Source organism: Grammomys surdaster, unplaced genomic scaffold (genome assembly GCF_004785775.1).
Source record: "Grammomys surdaster isolate TR1022 unplaced genomic scaffold, NIH_TR_1.0 80, whole genome shotgun sequence".
Classification (NCBI taxonomy): Eukaryota; Metazoa; Chordata; class Mammalia; order Rodentia; family Muridae; genus Grammomys; species Grammomys surdaster.
In genome coordinates, this window is record NW_021604572.1 from 15,066 (window position 1) to 23,358 (window position 8,293).

The window sequence follows — 8,293 nt, forward strand, 5'->3', positions numbered from 1 at the left end:
ATCATAATTTGTGTTCCTCAGTCACCAATGCTAGTGAGATTCATTTAAAAACAGCTTCCCATTTTCTATAATGTTCAGGAGTTTTATATGTCAATGAATCATTGAACATGAACTTTACTAGGCCATGCACTGTTCAGTGATTTTTTTTTCTTTCTGTAATTGATTTTATAGTTTTAGTAAGTGTTTTCTCTCCCCTTGATATCTAAGGTGATCACCAGGAGGCAGTTAGTAGCAAAATAACTTCAATTTTAAATGCATTTAACAAAAGCTTTTCTATTTATTATGTGATAATAAATACAACATTCATGCATATTTTCCTGTTTTATAGGACAGAGTTATTAAATCTCTGTGAAAAAAAGACATTATGCTTTTTGGAAATGTTTATTACATTATTGAGATTAGTTGCATAACGTGATATTAAGAATCATAACTATAAAAGTAATGAAAGTACAGTTGGTATTTATTAACCTTTGTCAAGGGTTTGAACTTGTTGAAACTCTGCTGAGCTACTTCTTTCTGAAGCCATCATTTAAAAGTTTATTTGAAAGGTTACAGATATAGTTCAGCATTTAAGAGTACCTACTGCTTTTCAGAGTACAGGATAGTAATTTATGATTCCTATATGGTGCCTCACAAGCATTTGTAACTAAAGTTCTAGGAGTTCTGAAACTTTTTTTCTTCCCTCTGAATGCACTAGGCATTCACTGGGTACAGAAATAATATGCATGCAATCACATATATGAATAAAATTGATGATTGTTTAAAAAATGTTAAATTGAGAGTATTTGTGATTGGAATAAAATTAATGACTGATTTTCTTTTTGAATGATGATTCTACCTCATTTTATGTGACATTGGCATTGTTTTAAGTATTTCATGAAGCTTATATATTTATTGTCCTTAATATACTACAGCATTACTCATGTCATTTAAAACTTTATAGGAAAATGCTAGAGAGTAAAAGAAGTATAATAAATAGATTAAGTGATTTTATACTATAGCTATAGTTGATTAATTTTCTTTAATATCCCTTGTAGAAGCACACAAATTTCTTACAAGCAACCCAATTCGAAGAGTTCTCAAATGAAACACACACACACCCACAAACACACACCCACTCACAGCTCTATATTTTAACATGCCTTAAACAGCACCATGATTGGGAAACTCCCAAACTTTCATGTTGCTAATGCTTCCCCTCTGACACTTCTGAATTATTACTTCATAAAATTTATATTCCATCTTTGCTACCCTAGATCAATTGAGGGGCTTGGTCCTGGGGCCACTTATCCCCAGTAGTTACATGATTGTATATTCTCTCTTCTGCAATACTCAAGTCTTGTCCTTCTTCTCCAGCATAACAGTACTACATTTTCCTTCTTAACCTAGGTTCCATTGCCTGCTAAAATTAAAGTATTGTCTCTTTCTCCCTGCCCAACTTTTGGCTTCTGGAAAATGTATGTACCACCTAGGGTCAGAGACACTCAGGTCTCACCTGCAGGATTCTCATGCAATTTCAGAACCCATAATGCAAGCATTAAACCAAATCCACAACATTAACATTATTATATCCTTAAAATAAAAGACTTCCTTTATTAAAAAAAAACAATCATGTGTGCACATGTGTGTGTGGAGGGGGTGTACTAAGTGGTGCATGGTTTTCATCTCATACTATTTCTTTAGAGGTCAGCAAATACTTTGATCTGTTATTCCTCATCTTCCTTCTTATTTGATACAAGGTTTGTTGTTCACTTCTGAGGGTGTCCAGATCAGCAGCCTATTAACCTTTGGGGATTATCTAGCCTCTGACACTCATATCACAGTAGGATTTCTGGGGTTGCAAATGCATGCTCTCCTATCTTGTTTTAAATGATCTTGGTGGTTCTGAACTCAAGTCCAGTTCTTGCTAGGCACAATAAGTAGTCCCCTACCCCTCATTCATTCTTTAAAAAAAAATCCACCTCCTATATTTTTTCAGGACTTAGAAGTAAATCAAACTTAATTTGATATTTAGCAAATCTTTGATCTCATAGTAATTTTTAATTGGAAAAATTTAGAAGGCATATTTCAATAGTGTACACAGTGTGGAATATTTCTGCATGCCCTATTGACTATCTAAATTATTACACTTCAGTCTTTTTGGTGCTTAATTCTCACTGGGTATTCAAATTGGGCCCTGATGTATCTTTCATTTCAAAGCTTTGCTAATCGTATGATTATCATATTTTTATCCCTTTTCAGGACATTTTAGTGCCAGGGCTTTATCATGACAACTGCAGACTTGATTGACAGGCCACGCTGTTCTTCTTAGAGAATCTGCCAGTTCTTTGCTTCTTTTTTCTTGCTTTATTTATTTTTATTGCACTAGATATTTGTTGCCTACAGGCAGCCTGTGTCCAAGAGTTGCCATTTTTTTATCCCTTCATGACTAGCATAATTAATATAATATACCCTTTCATTTATTTCTATATACTCAACAACCTTAATAGTTCTTAAAATATGGCAAACTATATGTACTCAATCAAAAAAATCAATATATAGCTCAAGTTTGATATGCTGTGTGTCTTGCTCTTCAGGGAGCAGTATGAGTATTTTGAATTGTATAATATTCATAGTTTTTATTTCTCCCATACTCTGGCCTTTGATTTCCACTTGTATTTGCATTTTTGTAACAATAATCAAGATTATGCTTATAAACCCAACAATCAAGCAAACAAAATAACAAATGAAATATCTGGTTTGTACCAGTAATTGAAAGTAAAAAAAATACATTTATATAATCATATAAAATATCTCATTAAGAAAATCTATGCAGTTTTCACAATGAGAATAGTGTAAACATCTGTATTAAGTAACATTTTCCTGTTGTGCCATACATTTATTTCATACTGTAATTATATCATATACAGGAATGTTTATTGAATTTTTAAGATAGACAAGTATTCAACACTTAAATATGTATTGTTTAATACAAGAATGGCTCTTTTACTATACAAATGTGGCATAAGATTGGAGGTCAGCTCAATTTGCAAACTACTTATTCTGCTATTAAGAGGATCTGAATACTAACTCCAGAAGTTGGATATATAAGAACTTTCTACAGCAGTGATTCCTTGTGGTTCTACTTCTGCCCAACTGTAGGGACCTACTTATGTTGAATCAAGATAGTAAGTGAAACTGTCAAAAAAAAAAAAAAAGATAGGTGCTTGTTGAGATTAACCTCTAGCCTACAAACACAGAGATGAGGGTGTAGGCAGGTAAGAAGGGAGGGAGGGAGGAAGAAGAAAGTCTACAAAGAAATAGTAGTATTTTGGAATGTATATGTGATTTTGTTCCTGAAAATAAAAATTAGGGAAGAGTTATATCTTAGGTAGTGTTTTACAGCTGTGAACAGACACTATGACCAAGGCAAGTCTTGTGAAGAACATGATTTAATTGGGCTGGCTTACAGGTTCAGAGATTCAGTCCATAATCATCAAGGTAAGAGCAGGGTAGCATTTAGGCAGACAATGCAGGCAGAGATGAGAGTTCTGTATCTTCATTTGTCAGTTGCTAGTGGAAGACTGACTTTCAGGAAGCTAGGCTGAGGGTCTTTAGCCCAAACCCTCAGTGACACACCTACTTCAACAGGGCTACCCTTCATAATAGTGCCATTCCTTCAGTTGAGCATATTCAAACCTTCACAAATAAATTGTCAATTTTTATAGAAGTTCATATAATACTATCTTCTGAACTCATATGATAGATGAATTAAAACTACTAGCAAAATAAAATGTTAAAGATTTAAAATAAAATTTAAGATAAAATGTTAAAGATGTAAAAATACATTAAAGATCAGTAAACTAAGCATGTTGCCACAAACTCTTAATCCCAACATCTGGAAACCAGAGACAAGCCGACCTTTCTGAGTCTAAGGCCAGCCTGTCTAAACAATGAGTTCCAGATTACCCAGGACTATATAATAAAATCTTTTTTTCGCACTAAACAAAAGAAAACTAATAAACAAAAATTATTAGAGGGGCTCAGTGGTTAACTGCACTTGCTGATCTTCAGGGGGACTACAGTTTGGTTATAATGTCCATATTGGGTGGCTTACAACTATTTATATTCAAGCTATAGGGATTTGATGATATCTACTAGCATATGTCAGCATCAAATACACCTGTTGTCTGATCTATCTATCTATCTATCTATCTATCATATTTATATTTATATTTATATTTATATTTATATTTATATATGTTGGTGATATTATAAGCTGCTGCTATATCTATGAGGGCAGGACAGTGGGAATGTCTGTTTTCTCACAATGAGTGCCCTGAGAAACAACTTAGCATTCTGCAAGTTGAAGTGTAGTCCTGTGCATTGTTTCTCCTATTGCTAAAGTACTCTTAACAAGTTCTAAATTTCATTCTGGGAAGAATTCCACTTTCTCAAAATCCATTGTTTCAAGATTTTGATGGCCAATAAAAGAGACAAAAGTGCCTTTGTAGACATGCCAGATCCAATGCGGTCAAATTGAGAAAGATTTCCAATAAGTTCCCTGTGATCAATCAGTGAAAACACTTTGAGAATCCATCCTACCCAACCACCATCTGGCTATAAACTATGAATGGTTTCAGGCAAATTCTGTTCAGGTAAGCTAATGAACAGTGAGGGTAGTACTTGTAATGGACTGTTTAACAATAGAAATGGGGCAAAGAGTTTATTCTGCTTTGGAGAATTTTTTGTTATGGATTTATATCTTTAATCTATTTGTCAGTTTGTTTTGACTGTTTTCACAGAAAATTAATCGTATTTGAAGTAAACTCTTAACTAGCAGTCTATAATCAAATAATAACTCTATGAATGAGAGTCTTTTTTAATGGATGATCTCCATAGAAAGAAGATTGCAAAATCATTACAATGCTTTGGACCTCTGTGTCTACAGCTTCCCTGGATAGGAGTACTAAGAAATACAATATTTAAAAGGAATTTCAGGGCTCTGACATGCCCAGGATTATAGGTGATGAGGCTATAATATCTGTCAAACATCAATACCAGGAATGACGGTGACCCGCAGAATCTACTGACATAGGAAGACTCATTAGGCCAGTGGCATGGGTTACTTCCAGTCTGAGTCAGAACCTTGAACAGACTTTGGGCACTAGCTCTGCATCCAGTCCCCCAACACCTAGAAGAAGCTCTACTCAAGTGTTCTAACATTCCTAGGATCACAAAAGTCAGGAACTTCATCATACCAGGATTTCAGGATCCCAGAGGGAGGTTGACTCCTAGTAGCTCTGACACTCAGGATTTCAGGATCACAGAATCCCTGAATCAGAGGAACAGAGATAAAACTAGACTCTGAGGACAGTATCTAATTCATTCTAGAAAGAAAAATTATTCTTATACCTAAACTACACAAAGAGCCAACAAAGAAAGAAAACTTCAGACCAATTTCCCTTAGAACATCCATTCAAAAAGACTCAATAAAATAATGCAAGCTGAATCCAAGAACACATAAATACAATACTTCACTACAATCAAGTAGGCTTCATCCCAGGTATGAAGGGATGCTTCAGTAGAAGAAAATCCATTCATGTAAACAACTGCATAAACAAACTCAAGGAAAAAAAACACATGATCATTTCATTAGATAATGGAAAAGCATTTGACAATACTCAACATTCCTTCACCTTAAAAGTCTTGGAAAGATTGGGAATTCAAGGTACATACCTAAACATAGTAAACGCAGTGTATAGCAAACCAGTAGTCAACATCAAATTAAAAAGAGAAACTTGAAGCAATCTCTTTAAAATCAGGGACTAAACATAGCTGGTCTGCTTCCGTGCAGACATCATATCCTGAACCATGACAGAGGAACCACTGCTCTCAGAGCAGTGGGTAAGTACCCTCCCAAAAACCCTATCTCCGAGAGCTATAACCAGAAGCCTGAGGCACTCAGGAACCATTATTCACACAAACCTTAAACGTTCAGAATATCACTCACCTCCCTTCCCTCATATGGTCCTCTTGGCTATGGCAGACATTTTGCTGGTCTGCTCCTGTGAAGACATCCTCCCCAGAACCACCAAATAGAAACCACTCCACTCAGAGAAGCAGAGGAACCACCACACTCAGAGAAGCTGAGGGACCACTGGACTCAGAGCAGCAGGATTTCAGGATCCCAGAAGCAGCCTCAGTCCCAGGATGGTAGATGATAGATAGATGGACACATAGATAGATAGAGATAGATAGATAGATAGATAGATAGATAGATAGATAGATAGATAGATAGATGATAGATAGATACATAGATAGATAGATAGATAGATAGATAGATAGATAGATAGATAGATAGATAGTGAGATAGATAGATAGTGAGATAGTTAGACAGACAGATCAGAGTTCCAAACTAATGATAAAATGAATTGTGTTCACATAGAAAATTTAGTAGAAAACAAAGCTGATGTTAGTATAGTTTCTCAAAAGTCTTGGAATTCAAATTGACTACTTCCAAAGATTTACATACAATTTATAGAAATTGGTAAGTTATCAGGAATAAGACAAAGCATCCAGTGGAATACCTATGTGGGAACTGAAAGACAAAAGGGGAATTTGAAAACTTATATGACTGGCATAACCATACATTTTTGGGAAAGTTATCTTTCACAACAATTGGGTATGTAAATTAATATACCTGAAATTCCAGTGACAGCAATTGAGGAAATTAAGTCTGATACTGTACTTTCTGTTGGGGAAGTTATTGATAATGGTGATGGAGAAAAATCACAAACTATATTCCAGACATAAGATATCAATTGTATCCAATTTCCAAGTTTATAATAGAGGATACTGCTGACTTACCCTTCCCTGAAAACGTCTACACAACTGACTGCTATAGCAAAAAGAGTGCCCCTAAACAAAATCAAATGATAGGCAGTTGAACAACTAGTAAAAGAATAGCTGTAGGCTCAACATTTCGAATCGTCTACAAGTCCCATGGAATTTCTCTGTTGTAAAAAATAAATCAGGAAAATAGAGGATAATAAAAGATATGAGAGCAGTTAATTCAACCAAAGGAACATATATTTTCATGTATTTCCTTTTGCAACTTTCTTATGAAGATCCTAGCCTATAATAATGACTGACTTTGAAGATTTCCTTTAATAATACCCTTGCAAAAGCAGGATAGGTAAAGTTTTGCTTTCTAAATACCTACTCTGAAAAATATTCATCCACTAAAGAGATAACAATGGAAGTTATTTTCACAGCACATGTTAAATAGTCAAATGTATGCAAGTATTTTGTCCAAAAGACAGTAAAATAATTTATAAGCAATTCCCTCAGTCTATCATTTATCATTATATGTATGGCATATCATTATATGTATGTTCTGGGAAGTATTACTTCAAAGTCAAAACAGGAAATCTCTGTTCCAGAGTTGGGTAAAAGGATAGCTCATGTTGTGCACTGAACTTGGTAGTGTGTGATTCAACTAGACAGTACTCATTTTGAGTATATTAAAGGATCATGTAGGGCCACAGAAGCTTGGCAATTTGTGGCAGGGTTGGAATCCCTGAAGGGATTTCAGGTGAAACTGCTGGTGAAGGTACAACACAGCTGTAACTAGAAATGCCAGAACTTGAATAATGTCAGTAACATGGAATGAACGCCAAGAATCCCAGCATCAGTGGGGAGTGGAATTAGCTGATGTATAGAAGATATAGGTAGCATGAAGAGCCAGAGAAATGACTTAAGCGCTTTAGAGATTCCAGAAGATATTGAGTGTTTTCCATATAACTGTACAAAATGTTGGAGGCTGATGTTTCTTTGTTTATAGTGTTACTCACTCAGTGAGAAAATTAGATTTTTTAAAGAAGCTCATCATTGAAAGACTGAACATTTAAGTGACTTTGGATATGAAAAGACATTGGACTTTTAATATGTTTGGATTTGTAAAGACTGTAACTTTAAAAGTTTACCAAGATGATATCTGAAAATAATGCACTGTACTCAAGCTTCCACATTCATAATTGAATCATCACTAAAGCTTAAATCACACAACACCCCCTAAATTAATGTAGAGAGACTTTACCACTTCATTTTACCAAAAATAGGTCATCAAGATAGAAACTAAACAGAGAAATAATGAAATGATAAAAGGTTTTATATCAAAACAACTTCATATATCTATAAAGCATTTCACCCAACCCCCAAAAATATTCCTTCTAAGTACCTCAGGTACCTTCTGCAAAATAGCCCAAAGGGTAGATTACAACTAAAGCTTCAAGTATAAAAGAAAATTAGA